Here is a 14,857-nt window from a genome sequence, read left to right on the forward strand (position 1 = left end):
CTTTGCTCCAAGGTCGGAGTGGGTGCCAATAGCATGGGGAAGCCAGGCAGTGGGAACAGGGACTTGTGAGCCTGGGAGGGTAGGGGCAGTGGGGGGGCCTTCTTTGTGCCCCCAAGAGTGCAGGGTGCTTGAACCCCAGAGGAGGACGCTTCAGTGAGCCGAGATTGCACCACCACACTCTGGCTTGTGCAACTGAGGGAGACTCCGTCTCAAAAAATAACAGCAAAAACAGTGCAGGGATGTTAGGGCAGCTGCGACTGCACCCAGATGAGTGGGCGTCCCACCGGGTTTATGGAGCATGCAGCTCTGGAGGCACCTCCTTGCTGCAGCTAGTGTGATGCAGCCATAGGCTGTCTGGAGCAGCTTCTGCCATAAATATCCACTATGTTGGCCAGGCGCGGTGGCTAGCGCCTGTAATCCCAGCACTTTGGGAGGCCGAGGCTGGTGGATCATGAGGTCAGGAGTCCGAGACCAGCTTGGCCAAGATGGTGACACCCTGTCTCTACTAAAAATACAACAATTAGCCAGGCGTGGTGGCACACGCCTGTAATCCCAACTACTTAGGAGGCCGAGGCAGGAGAATCGCTTGAACCCTGGAAGCGGAGGTTGGGGTGAGCCGAGATCGTGCCATTGAACTCCAGCCTGGGAGACAAGAGCGAAACTCCGTCTTAAAAAAAAAAAAAAAAAAAAAAAAAAAAAAAAAAAAAAAAAAAAAATTTCCGCTGTGTTTCTGCGGATATTAGGTGATGTTAGGTGGGGAAAATGGGCTCCTTGATCAAGTAAGTTTGGAAATGCTGGGTTAAACAAGATTACTGCAATGTCTCCATGTCAGTCCTGTTGTGCAGTGAGGCAGTGAGCACTGTGAATCCTTTAAGGAAGGGTTTAATGGGATGCCATTTTCATCCAACTTTCTTCCTTTAAATAACCCCTTTGCCCTTTTTTTTTTTCTGTGCTGAGCACTTGTTGGGACTCTTAGGAAAGAGCTTTTAGGAGAAAAAACCTTGCTAACCTTATACCCACTTTGGGTGTTAGTCAGGATGTTTATCGAATTCAGTGGATTATTGCACAAATTTGGATTTTATTTTGTCCTCTTCTTTGCACAGTTTAATAAGCAAGCTCCAAGTAAATGTGTGGTTGATGGAAAACAAAATGGATTAAATTCCTTCTGAAATTGAGGAGTGCTGTCTGTGAATGCAGGAATAAAGATAATCACTTCACAGATCTGGTTTTAGTTTTACACTAGATTGGGTCTGTGTTAAAATTTGTTATGTTTGATTTTTTTATTCTCTGTCTATGTAAAAGCTTAGAAACAGCTGTGGCATGTGTTTTAGTAGCCACATCAGTGTTGCTCTTCACTGTGTAAGAGTTGGATGCTGTGGGGTGATTTTTGACACCAGAGTACAAAATCCGCTTACAACAACACTGAATGCAGTGTGTAGAGGAGCCCTAAAGGGAGGTCTTGGAGGAAGCTCAGAATTTCTCCATTTGCTTTAATATGGGGCACATTCTCCAAAATGTAAACATGCTCTCAATGCTCAAAGTCAGCATTTCCCATACTTTTTAATGCAAGTTGCTGACGGGTCGGATCAGTGTTTTTAAAATGACTCAAAAACAGAATCCACAGGTGAGTATGGTGTTCCTAAAATTTTTCCCCCTATTTTTTCTACTGGAGCCTACAGAGTCAAATACGATCTTCTAAAAGTCTCTGAAGTCCGTTCTGTATTTTTTTATTTTCTATTGTCTCTTATTGCTCTGAACACCTTAACTTCAGCGTTTTTCCCCCTATTATTTTGTTGCTTTGCTTGTAAATACTCATCTGTTTTCTCCCCCTGCAATAGCTGTTTAATTTCCTGTTCAAGTTCTGCAGTTAAACGCAGTTAGGGTCGTTTCCAAAGTGGAGAGCACCTACCTACTTTCATTCTCTTGATCAACTTTTTGTTCCCTACTATGGCTGCTGCTTTCCTAAGCTGTTTTATCTGATCAGATTTTCAGTGCATAGACTAATGGTTTAGTCACTTATTATTACTATTGTTATTTTTTGAGACAGAGTCTCGCCGTGTCGCTCAGGCTAGAGTGCAGTGGCTCAATCTCAGCTCACTGAAACCTCTGCCTCCCAAGTTCAAGTGATTCTCCTGCCTCAGCCTCCTGAGTAGTTGGGATTATAGGCGCACGCCACTGCACCCAGCTAATTTTTGTATTTTTAGTAGAGACAGGGTTTCACCATGTTGGCCAGGCTGGTCTTGAACTCCCGACCTCAAGTAGGAGGCCTACCTCAGCCTCCCAAAGTGCTGGGATTACAGGCATGAGCCACTACGCCTGGCCTAGTCACTTATTAATTGCACACGTTTATTGAATATCTATGTGTCAGGATTAAAAAAATTCGAATGCAAAATGAGGTTCCATGAAAAGCTGGCCAACTAATTCAGATAGTGTTAGGGGAGTTCTATGCATGTGGAGCACAATGGCTACCAATCCCAGCATTTTGAAGGATAATTGCCAGGCACTGCTGTTGTAGACCTTATATGCTGGAGCTGGTTGTGAAGGCTCCTGAGGTCTGATTCTTGTTTCCAGGAATTCAGGGAGCCATTTATAGGTTCAACCATTATTACCAATTAAATGAAGCTTTCTATGAAATGAATTGTATTTTTAAAAGACAATGCTCAAAATTTACTTCCAAAGTATTTGACTGTTATTTACAGTTTTGAGGTTAAATACCTTAGTTGTTTATCTGCATGGTGGAAATACTTCATAATGTTATGCTCGTGGACATCTCTTTCCTGCTATTGAGGGCAACTTGGTAGCTCGGAATTGGCTAGGGTGGGATTATTTATACCACAGAAATCTGCAAATACCATGAAAATCAGGGTTTGTGTTATTACTTTGTTGATTATCTAGACTTGAGAAACTGATGGGGAAAATGTTAATAATACAAATTAAACTTAAAAGTGTGTCATGTCTCTGGCGGTTGACATTGTGGATAGCACAGAAAATTGAAGAAATATTCTAGTGTTTGAAAATTCAGCAAAGAAGTCACACACATTAAGTCAAATTCTGACATAGTTTTTATTGTGTTTTTGTTTCATTAGTTAATATGCATTCAAATATCAATCTACATTCATGCCAGAACTGTGCCTGTTGGTCAGATGCAATTTAGGCAGAAATCAAGTACATTGCTTTCTGTGAGAATTAATTAGTTATATGGAATTTACAATAAAGAGTATTGTACATTTTATAAATTGTGCTCTGTATGCCTTTTCAGTAAAGTTAAATAAATACCTACGCACATTTTTCCTCCCCAGAGAGCTGGTTGTTAAACATTTACCACTGCAGCACTATTTTCATACATTAATTCATTTGATCTTTTTTTTTTTTTTTTTTTTTAATTCTTTTTTTTGAGACGGAGTCTCGCTCTGTCACCCAGGCTGGAGTGCAGTGGCCGGATCTCGGCTCACAGCAAGCTCCGCCTCCCGGGTTCACGCCATTCTCCTGCCTTAGCCTCCCGAGTAGCTGGGACTACAGGCGCCCGCCACGTCTAGTTTTTTGTATTTTTTTTAGTAGAGACGGGGTTTCACCGTGTTAGCCAGGATGGTCTCGATCTCCTGACCTCGTGATCCGCCCGTCTCAGCCTCCCAAAGTGCTGGGATTACAGGCTTGAGCCACCGCGCCCGGCCTAATTCATTTGATCTTAACCCCAAGAGGCAATTCTGTTTTCTAGATACAGAAACTAAGGCTCAGAGAGGTTTAAGAACTTACTCAAGGTTACACAGTTACTAAATAAGGGCTGGGCTGCAAACTCAGGCATTTGAGCTCCAGAGCCTGCTCTTAACTGTATTCATAACTGGGCTTGGAGTCTCCTCCTTGGCAGAGTGGTTTTTGGTAAGTTTGCTTTGATCTGTACATATGTGGAGCTAATACTCATTTATAGGATTGTTTGGGAGTCAGAAAAGGGGAAGCTTTGGATCCTAGTCAAAGATTCAATACATAAGAGGAATTTAATATTATCTTCCACCAGCCCCAAATATATTTTTCTCTCATGTAAAAAGGATAAAATACTTACAGTGGATGTAAGACTGAGGGAGATGTATTCAAAGACCCTCTGCGGTGAAGCCTGATACATATACTAAGTAATTGCTTTTTCATCATAGATTAGAATAGCCTGCCCTAAAACTGTATAAAGGAATCATTGTGGAATGTACTTGCTATGGCTTGACTTTCTCCAGGAAAATTCACGTAGAAATTTAATTGCCATTGTAATAGTACTAAGAGCTGAGGCCTTTAAGAGGTGATTAGTGCCAGGTGTATGAACTCACGGCCATAATCCCAGCACTTTGGGAGGCTGAGGTGGGTGGATCACCTGAGGTCAGAAGTTCGAGACCAGCCTGACCAACATGGAGAAACCCCATCTCTACTAAAAATGCAAAATTAGCCAGGTGCGGTGGCACATGCCTGTAATCCCAGCTACTCGGGAGGCTGAGGCAGGAGAATCGCTTGAGCCCAGGAGGTGGAGGTTTCGGTGAGCAGAGAGGCAGCAAGAGTGAAACTCCATCTCACAAAAAAAAAAAAAAGAAGAGGTGATTAGGCCTGGCGTGGTGGCTCATGCCTATAATCCCAGCACTTTGGGAGGCCGAGGTGGGTGGATCACCTGAGGTCAGGAGTTTGAGACCACCCTGGCCAACATGGTGAAACACTGTCTCTACTAAAAATACAAAAATTAGTGAGGCATGGTGGTGCGTGCCTGTAATCCCAGCTACTGGGGAGGCTGAGGCAGGAGAATCACTTGAACTCAGGAAGCAGAGGTTGCAGTGAGCCGAGATCGTGCCACTGCACTTCAGCCTGGGCAATAGAGTGAGGCTCCATCTCAAAAAAAATAAAACTAAATAAAATTTTAAAAATGGGTGATTAGGCCATGAAGTCTCTGCCTCTTTGAATGGATTATAGTGGGATTGGGTTCCTGCGAAGGGTGAGTTTGGCCTGATTTCCTCTCTCTGTTTCACGTGCTTGCTCACCTTTCTGTTATGATGCAGCAAGAAGGCCCTCACCAGATATGGCCCCTTTATCTAGGACTTTCTAGTCTCCAGAACATAAGCTCAGGAAACCTCTTTTCTTTATAAATTACCCAGTTTGCACTATTTTGTTATAGCAGCAGGAGCTGGACTAACAGTTCTCTTCTGTGTCAGGCTTCTTCACCCAGCATAGTTTTTGAGGTTCATTCATGTCATTCGTGTATTGGCAGTTTGTTTTTTTTCATTGCAAGTCATGTTCCATTGTACAGATGAATCGTGGTTTATCCATACTCCTATTGAATGGACATCTGGATTGTTTCCAGTTTCGTTATTATGTATAAAGCTGTTATGAACACTCCTTTGTATTTACAATTGCACTGTTTCGTGATTTAACCCTGGTATAGAATCTGTGCTAAGTTCTAAGAGTTCAAGAAGCAGTATATAATGGAAAGCATGAGAAACAAAAATAAATCATGAAGAGAATGAATACTTTCTGTCTTCAGTCTTACTGAAAGAGCAGTATATCAATTAGAAGGTGCTTAAGCTCTGTCTAAAAGGGAGTTCAGGCAGAGCATGGCGTCTCATCCCTGTAATCCCAGCTGTTTGGGAGGCCAAGGTGGGAGGATTGCTTGAGGCCAGGAGTTCAAGACCAGCCTGTGCAACATAGTGAGCCCTTGTCTCTATTAAAAGATTTCAGAATTAGCTGGGTTTGGTGGTTTGAGGCTGTACAATGAGCTGTGCACTCACTGTAACCACTGCACTCCGGCCTGGGCAACAGAGCAAGACCTTATCTTTAAAAAAAATAAAAATTAAAAAACATGGAGTTCCTTCATAAGGATGCTTATTAATTTTTTTCCTACACAAGACTTGTAGAGGCAGGACAATTTCAGGCTGGTTCAGTGGCTTCACAAATGCCATAAAAAACACAGGCACCCATTAGGATGCCTACTATCAGGAAGAAAAACACACACACACACACAACAGAAAATAAGTGCTGGTGAGGATGTGGAGAAGTTGGAAGCACTGTGCACTGTTGGGGATGTAAGTCAGTGCAGCCACGATGGAGAACAGTACGGCAGTTCCTCAAAAAATTAAAAATAGAACCACCATATGATTCAGCAATTCCACTTCTGGGTATATACCCAAACGAATTGAAAGCAGGGTCTCGAAGAGATATTTGTACTCACGTTTATAGCAGCATTATTCATAATAGCCAAAATGTGGGAAAAACCCAGATTTCCATAGAAGGATGAATGAATAAACAAAATATGATGTTATTGAGCCTCAAAAAGGAAGGAAATTCTGACACATCCTACAACGTGGATGCACCTTGAAGACATTACGCTTAATGAAATAAGCCAGTCACAAATACTGTAAGAATCTACTTATGTGAAGTACTTTGAGTAGTCAAATTCATAGAAACAGAAAGTAGAAGAATAGGGTTTCGAAGGAGGGGGAAAGGGGGAATTATTTCAGAATTTCAGTTCTTCTGCAAGATGAAAAGAATTGTAAACTAAGAGTGGAACTGGAATGTCCCTGAAACAAATGATAAATGCTTGAGGTGATGGTACCGCAATTACCCTGATTTGATCACTTACATTTACATTATATGCCTGCATCAGAATATCACATGTACCCCATAAATACATACAACTATTATGCACCCATAATCATTTTTAAGAATTCTTGAAATGGGTTGTACAACAAAGTCATTGTATTTAACACTATTGAAGTGTACACTTAAAAATGGTTAAGATGGGCGGGGTGCAGTGGCTCACGCCTGTAATCCCAGCACTTTGGGAGACCGAGGCAGGCAGATCACGAGGTCAGGAGATCGAGACCATCCGAGCTAACACGGTGAAACACCGTCTCTACTAAAAAATACAAAAAATTAGCTGAGCGTAGTGGTAGGCACCTGTAATCCCAGCTACATGGGAGGCTGAGGCAGGAGAATGGCATGAACCCGAGAGGCGGAACTTGCAGTGAGCCGAGATTGTGCCCTGCACTCCAGCCTGGGCGACAGAGCGAGACCCAGTATCAAAAAAAAAAAAAAAAAAAAAAGGTTAAGATGGTAAATGTTATGTACATTTTACCACAATTAATTAAAAGAAAAAAGGAACCTAGGAGTTCTGATCCTTCTTTGTCATCCTGTGCCTGTTTCTAATGTTTTCTCTCATGGTTGCAAGATGGCTGCCACAGTTCAGGCATCACAACAGAGGTACCATGTCCTGATAAGAAGGACAAAGACCTTCCTCTTGTCTATTAGGGGGGAATCTTTTCCAGAAGGCCCTCGCAGGCTTCACCCCTCAGTTCCTGTTGGCTAGACTGGGTCTGCTTCAAGGGAGCCTGGGAAAGCAAGTATCTAACATTTTTCAGCCTCTGTAGAGAGCAGCGGGCTCTTCCAGAAAGAAGCGGTTGGGGAAAGGCTATCGCGTAGGCCTCTGATATGGTTTGGCTCTGTGTCCCCAACCAGATCTTGTGTCGAATTGTAATTCCCAACGTTGGGGTAGGGACCTGATGGGAGGCGACTGGATCATGGGGTCGGATTTTCCCCTGGCTGTTCTTGTGAGAGTGAGTTCTCATAAGATCTGGTTGTTTAGAATTGCCTCCGCCTTCACTCTCTCTGTCCTGGTCCTCTATGGTGAGACGTGCTTGCTTCTCCTTGTCTTCTGCCATGATTGTATAAGTTTCCTGAGGCCTTTCAGCCATGTTTCTTGTATAGATAGCCTGCAGAACTATGAGTCAATTAAACCTCCTTTCACCATAAATTGTCTTGTCTCAAGTAGTTCTTTTTTTTTGACCGAGCCTCACTCTGTCGCCCAGTCTGGAGTGCAGTGGTGTGGTCTCGGCTCACTGCAACCTCTGCCTCCTTGGTTCAAGCAATTCTCCTGCCTCAGCCTCCCAAGTAGCTGGGATTACAGGCGGCTGCCACCATGCCTGGCTAATTTTTGTATTTTTAGTAGAGATAGGGTTTCACTATGTTGACCAGGCTGGTCTCAAACACCTGACCTCAGGTGATCGGCCTGCCTTGGCCTCCCAAAGTGCTGGGATTACAGGTGTGAGCCACCATACCTGGCCAGGTCTTTTTGTTTTTAATTTGTTTTTTCTTCTTTCTTCCTTTCTTTCTTAATCTTTCTTTCTTCCTTTCTTTCTTAACCTCCCTCCCTCCCTCCCTCCTTCCCTTCCTCCCTAACTCCTTCCCTCCTTCCTTCCTTTCTTCCTTCCTATCTTCCTTTGAGACATGGCCTCACTTTGTCACACACGCTGGAGTGCAGTGACTTGATTTTGGCTTACTGCAGCCTCGACCTCCTGGGTTGAAGCGATTCTCCTACCTCAGTAGCCCAAGTAGCTGGGACTACAGACACACACCATCATGCTCGGCTAATTTTTTTGTAATTTTTGTAGAGATGGGGTTTCATCATGTTGCCCAGGCTGGTCTCGAATTCCTGAGCTCAAGTGATCCGCCCACCTTGGTCTCCCAAAATGCTAGGTTTACAGGCATGAGCCACTGTGCTCGGCCTCAGGTAGTTCTTCTTTTTTTTTTTTTTGAGACAGGGTCTCGCTCTGTCACCCGCGCTGGAATGCAATGGTGCTATCTCTGCTCACTGCAGCCTTTGCCTCCCGGGTTCAAGCGATTCTCGTGCCCAAGCCTCCCGAGTAGCTGGGAATATGAGTGTGCACTACCATGCCCAGCTAACTTTTGTATTTTTGGTAGAGACGGGGTTTCTCCATGTTGCCTAGGCTGGTCTTGAATTTCTGAGCTCAAGTGATCCGCCCGCCTTGGCCTCCCAAAGTGCTAGGATTACAGGCGTGAGCCACCACACCCAGCCTCAGGTAGTTCTTTATAGCAGTGTGACTGCGGACAAATACGGACACCAAGAGTCATTCATATCTTCTACATCGAATACTAAGGAAGAAAGGGTCCTTCTTTGTGAGCTCAGTACTGATGGCCACCCTCAGCGGTGACCAGAACGACATCCTGGTTGATAGAAATGCAGGGCCAGATACATGAAGGGTCAGAGCAAAAATGTAGATGAAGGTCCTCACTCTGCCTTTGTCCTTTTTCCACTCCTGCCATTGTCCCCTAGCATGAAGGACCTCTCCAGTGGTGTGCTGGGGCCAGTTCTTACCAGCTCATGAAAGCCAGTGTTTCAGGAATTTTGTGAGCCAGTTGACTTCACATTAGTAGCTTGAGATTGGCCATGGTGGGAGTAGTTATTGATTTTGTGGAAATCAGTAAATGCTACAGATAGGGCTCCTTCCACCCCAGGTACCCGCCTGCAGCTAAGCCTCTCACATATAACGGTGGACATCCCAGCTCCTAGGTCCAAGCTGTCTACCTTATCTTTCACACAGTCACCTGCTGAGCCACCCCTTTGGGCCTCAGTCTGCGCACATGGGCAGTGAGGTCTGCCTGCAGGAGGACCAAGGAAATAGTCTCAGGCAGGCCCTGGAAGGCCCAGGTCCCCTCTGGGCAGCAAATTAAGTTGACTGGAGCTTGGTATATAAGGGGTTCTGGGCTCTGGGCAGGTGTGTCTTCTTGGCTTAGGGCAAGGGCACAGTCCGAGGAGGGCCAGAGTTGGGCCTTCTGTGGCCCCAGTAGCCTGAGTTGCAGGGAGGAGAAAAGAGGGAGATAACTTATGTCCCCTCTCCCCAACCCTGCCTGGATAGGAGAGAAAACCTCCACCCTCATCCACCTGCCTCATTTCCCCATGAAAGGAGAATTGCTGGTCTAATATTTCAGAACCCAGGACACTTATTCATGGGCCATGTTTTAGTAGTGGACAAGCTTACTGTGCCTTAAAGCTTAGGGTCTCTGTCAGATACAGCTTTGGTGATTGTGTTCTCCTGCGGGGCAAGCACACCAGCCATGTTTCCTGCATAGATAGCCTACAGAACTGTGAGTCAATTAAACCTCCTTTCACCATAAATTGCAGCATACCTCCTGTGACTGTACCTGGGTGTGAAACTCAGGTTGGAATCATGTCCACTTTAGATTCAGGGAGGAGAAAGCATGACGCCTTGACTTGAGCTGGCTAGGATTAGATACAACCTGTATCTTGAATACTTACTTCCTAGTACAGTGGTTCTCAAAGGGTAGTCCTCCAACCATCATCATCACTACCTAGAATGCAGATTCTGGGGTCATACTGCAGACCACCTGGATCAGAGGCTGGGGGGTAGGGCCCAGCAGTTTGTGTTTTAACAAGTTTTCCAGGTGATTCTGTTCCAGCTAAAAGATTGAGAACCACTGCTCTGGAAGAATATAGCTTGGTGCCGGGCACAGTGGCTCATGCCTATAATTCCAGCACTTTGGGAGGCTGAGGTGGGAGGATCACTTGGGGCCAGGAGTTCGAGACCAGTCTGGCCAACATAGCAAAACCCCATCTATACTACAAATACAAAAAATTAGCCAGGCATGGTGGTGCATGCCTGTAATCCCAGTTACTTGGGAGACTGAGGCACAAGAATTGCTTGAACCTGGGAGGCAGAGCTTCCAGTGAGCCGAGATCACACCACTGTACTCCAGCCTGGGCGACTCAGAGAGACTCTGTCTGGGGAAAAAAAAAAAAAAAATGGGCCAGGCACGGTGGCGCATGCCTGTAATCCCAGCACTTTGGGAGGCCAAGGTGGGGGGATCACCTGAGGTCAGGAGTTCGAGACCAGCCTGGCCAAAATGGTAAAACCCCATCTCTACTAAAAATACACACAAAAAAATTAGCTGGGTGTGGTGACGGGTGCCTGTAATCACAGCTACTCGGGAGGCTGAGGTGGGAGAACTGCTTGAACCTGGAAGGTGGAGGTTACAGTGAGCCGAGATTGTGCCACTGCACTCCAGCCTGGGCAACAAGAGTGAAATTCTGTCTCAAAAAAAAAAAAAAAAATATATATATATATATAGAGAGAGAGAGAGAGAGAGAGAGAGAGAGATAGAGAGAGAGCGCGAGCTTGGTTTATTCATGTGCTGGGGCTGCTGTAACAAAGGACCATGGACTCGGTGGCTTAAACAACAGAAGTTAATTTCTTGATAGTTCTGGAGGCTGGAAGTCTGAGATCAACGTGTGGGCCGGGCTGGTTCCTTCTGAGGGCTGTGAGGGAAGGAGCTGCTCCAGGCCTCTCTCCTTGGCTTGTGGAGGGGCGTCTTCTCCCTGTGTCTTCACATTTTCTTCCCTCTAGGGGCACCAGTGGGATTGTATTGGGCCCACCTTAATTCCCTCATTTTAATGACCTCTTTAAAGACTCTATCTTCAAATAAGTTTCTGTTCCGAGGTACTGGGTGTTAGAATTTCAACATATGGATTTTGGGGAGGCACAATTCAGCTCGTAACACTTGGGAAACCTGGTCACATAAAGATTTGTGTTTTTCTCTCCCTTCCCCATTTGTGAGCTTCTAGAGGACTTTCTTGTTTTTCTAGTGTCTCACAAATTGCCTAACAGTCTTTCCATAAATGTTATTTAAATTGATTGACTATGGATGCTGATCGATGTTTAGGAAGGTTATAATCTTAAAATGTTTTTGTGTGTGCAAAGTACACTGCTCTAGACTTCATGTGGTCCCAGGCCTTTTACAAGCAAGTCTGATGGCCACTGATTGGATGAGGTCCTGTGGCAGGAATCTACCTCATGTTGCTGTCGATTTCTGAGTTGCTTAATCCTCCTTGCTGCTTTTGTGCAGTGTGCGTGTAGAGCGGGAGAATTCTTCTGGGGCCACCAAAGAGGCTTGACATCTCAACACCCTCAGAAACTTGTTTCTTCTTTTGTGTCTAAGAGCTTTTCAAAAGAAAAAGAATAAAAGAAATAGCCCTGCTTCTTTCAAACAGAGTAAAAGATTCTAGGTGTTTGTATTTTTAAGCACTCAAAGCGAGACTGTAATAAGCAGATAATTGTCATTGAGAGGTATCACACTTTATTTGCTAGGGATTTTCTATTGTTGCTTTTCCACTTAATAGACAGTGGAATTACAAGTTGCTATGGAAACCTATCCATTGCCAATGCTGCCTGGGCCTTAAAGACACAGAAGCCACATTTTGTTTTATTCCATAGAGCTGACATTGTTATAAAACAGAGCAGAGCAAAGTGAATGGTGAATTAGACCAGACATCCTGCTTTCCCCTGTTTCCTCTTCCCTCCCCTCTGTGGTTTCTGTGTTTACCAGGCCCCTGAATTAGCCCAGTGTTAGAAATTGTATAACTTGGTTTCTGGAGTTCTTTCAAGAAAACAACTGCGTATCTATCTCCTGTGCAGTTTTGTGACTTTTGTTGCTGACACGCTGTGGGAGTTAAGAAACTTTGGGGATGCTTGGCACATACACAGTTAATCAATTCCCGCTCAAATCCGAGGTTTGACAAATAATAAACTTCTCTCGTTTCTGTGACCACACTTCTTTCATTCAGGTGGGACATCAAAAGAAGGCCTCAAAGTAACAGAAGACTGAATCTCGAGACATTTCCAATGGAGGGGAAGCCAGAAGGGCCTGGCAGATCTGGGATCCATCCTAGGCTATGCCAAGAAAATGAATTAGCAGCTCAGCTTGAGAAAACACCGGAAATTCTGGCAACTGCCCTAAATGGATTTTCTCACTCCTTTGAGCTTTGCCCACAGCCACTGAACGCATTATGTTACAAAGCTAATTATATAAGATTTAAGAGCCAAGGGAAGGCTGATTCATTTGATAAGCTAATTTCAGAGCATAACTTGAGCCTGGATGCATGCGTTGCTTAACAACAGGAATACTTGCTGAAAAATGTGTCATTAGGCGATTTCATCCTGTAAACATCATAGAGTGTATTTACCCAAACCCAGATGGGATAACCTACTACACACCTATGCTGTATGGTATAGTCTATTGCCTCTAGGCTGCAAACCTGCATAACATGTTACTGTACCAAATACAGTAGGCAGTTCTGACACAGTGGTAAGTATTTGTGTGTCTAAACATAACTAAATATAGAAAAGGTACAGTAAAAATATGGCATAATCTAATGGGACCACTGTCATATATGTGGCTTTTCAGTGATTGAAACGTCATTATGTGGTGCATGACTGTACTTCTTGGAGGCATGAGAAGTTAAAGAATAAAACAAAATGTACCCTTAGCTATAGACATTGCAATTACCCTAAGTTTGCTGTCTATGAAAGTTTAGGTTTTACTGGGATATTTCTATTTGCAGTCTCACTTAATTTTTCAGACTTTAGACCATTGTTTAGTGCTGATTTTTATGGCTACTTTATGGGAGCAAGGACTTTCTTTTTTGGAGTAAGAAATGCTTTATTTTATTCGGAAGGTGGGATCAACTAATGAAACCTTGTTATCCACTCTGGCATTGGGGTGATTTTGGCTTTACCCTGTGACTTCTTTGAGAACTCAGGACAATTCTAGAACTTCTTGGGTAACCATGTTTATAAAATGGATGATAACATGGCTGGGCACAGTGGCTCACACTTGTAATTTCAGCACTTAGGGAGGCCGAGGCAGGAGGATCACTAGGAGATCAAGACCAGCCTGGGCAATATAGCAAGAGCACCCCACCCCCCCACCCCTGCCACAATCTCTACAAAAAATTAAACAAACTAGTTGGGCATGGTGGTGTGCACCTGTAGTCCTAGCTACTCTGGAGGCTGAGATGGGAGGATTGTTTGAATCCAGGAGTTCGAGGCTGCAGTGACCTATGATCATATAACAGCACTCCAGCCTAGGGCAACAGGGAAAACCCTATCTTAAAAAACAAAACAAAACAAAACAAAAACAAACACGAAAGGATGAAATGATGATAACAATAACAGGAATTCAGACTAGGTAGGGACCATAGAGGTCATTTATACTCAGACCCAGACATATATAATGGGTGTTTACTTTGAGTCCTCCCAAAGCCAATTCAGAGACAAGCAGTTGACTGCTGGGAATTGATGCCAGGAAGCAGAAATGAGGGAGAGAGAAATCCAGAGGGGGAGAGGAGAGCCTGTGTTGGGCCTAATGAGCTGGGTGTCACTAAGGGCATCTGAGGTCAGTCATGTCGGGGACCACCTGAATGTGCCTCAGAATTGTCCCACTAAGGGACGAGGGAGTCGGGGTATTTATCCACTGACTCTGTCTCTTATTGGCTGAAGCTTACCTCTGTATGCTGAACCAGACCCCACTTACCAGAGAAAACCCTCAGGCTGAGAAACAGAGAGACTTGGTGTTCTGTGTGGCTGAACTGGAGCCTGGAATCAGCCCAAAAGTGGCAGCAGGGGAATTCCTGCAGGCAACTGCCCCAAACCATCCTGAGATGGGGCTGGCTGGGATTCCAAAGAAACAAGCACTAAATGCCAGGGTGATCAGTGCAAATACTTATTAGGGGAACTTATGTATGGAGGGGGCTACAGCGCGGTCTCTTGACAGATAGTGAAACAAGATCTGTCTAGGTATGTCCACAGCATGCAGACCCAGGTATGGAGTTTACATGCAGGTCTAAGGAATTCCATTTAGGGCTGGGGGCTACTTTCTACATGTTTAGTAACATGTTTGTTCTTTTCATGGTTCAGGCAACAACTTAAACCAGTTTATCAGTGTCTGGGAATATTCAAGGCCTGGCTTCAGTTCAAGTCTGCAGGGAAAAATACGCAGCTGGCTGGTCACACAGCAGTTACGGCACTCTGTTTCTTGGCCAGGACAAAGGAAAAACGAGAAGGACCTGGGGAATTCTACACTTGGGGACCTGAGGTAGGAAGCCGTCAGTAGTCACAGGAACTGTCCACCGTAGTTGCATTGAACTCAGACATGGACCAGGGGGATATAGGACAGGGCAGCAACAGTGTCTGCCTCTGTGGTTAACTTCCAATGACATAACACACTTCTGTGATAGTATTTATAC

The sequence above is a fragment of the Chlorocebus sabaeus genome, chromosome 15 (assembly GCF_047675955.1).
Source record: "Chlorocebus sabaeus isolate Y175 chromosome 15, mChlSab1.0.hap1, whole genome shotgun sequence".
NCBI lineage: Eukaryota > Metazoa > Chordata > Mammalia > Primates > Cercopithecidae > Chlorocebus > Chlorocebus sabaeus.